At 42.1% G+C, this 442-nt stretch overlaps 1 protein-coding gene across 1 annotated transcript in view; it reads right to left on the reverse strand.

Annotated features, from left to right (window-relative positions):
* The window catches only part of LOC104992047 (protocadherin-19-like), a gene marked incomplete at both ends in the record, with an annotated part of 6,211 nt that overhangs the window by 1,463 nt on the left and 4,306 nt on the right, over positions 1-442 (reverse strand). The window lies entirely within an intron of this gene.

The following is a 442-nucleotide window of genomic DNA, read 5'->3' on the forward strand; positions in this document are numbered from 1 at the left end:
ACTTTGCATATAATGATTCAGCTTATTGTCTGTAAATTCCATTTCTGAGCAATAATCAGGAAAACAATTGGGTTAATAAATAATACAGGTTTATCTTTACAAGGGAAAAGACTGTGCCTGTATTCTCGCTCGACAAAGCTAATTGTCTGAGTACAAAAAGGGAGCCCAATTCAAGCAGCAAGTGCAGATCATCTCGCAAGTCTCATAAATGAATTCATTTCAGGAAGAGGCTCTGCAGAGGCTGAGAACAAGAAATCTCTGCTTAATACCTGGAAAGATAAGCTCTTGAACTTTACGTTTCTAAAAAGTCTGAGCAGATGGGAAGATTGCATATCTCCAGAGGCCCATTCTTGCTCTGTCCCCAGGATCTTCCTACACCTGTGCAGTTGTGTCACCCTCACCCTTACACTCTGTGCTCAGGCAGACTTGCAGAGAGGGCAAG

Source organism: Bison bison, unplaced genomic scaffold (assembly GCF_000754665.1).
Source record: "Bison bison bison isolate TAMUID 2011002044 unplaced genomic scaffold, Bison_UMD1.0 scf7180017848273, whole genome shotgun sequence".
In the NCBI taxonomy this organism is placed as follows: domain Eukaryota; kingdom Metazoa; phylum Chordata; class Mammalia; order Artiodactyla; family Bovidae; genus Bison; species Bison bison.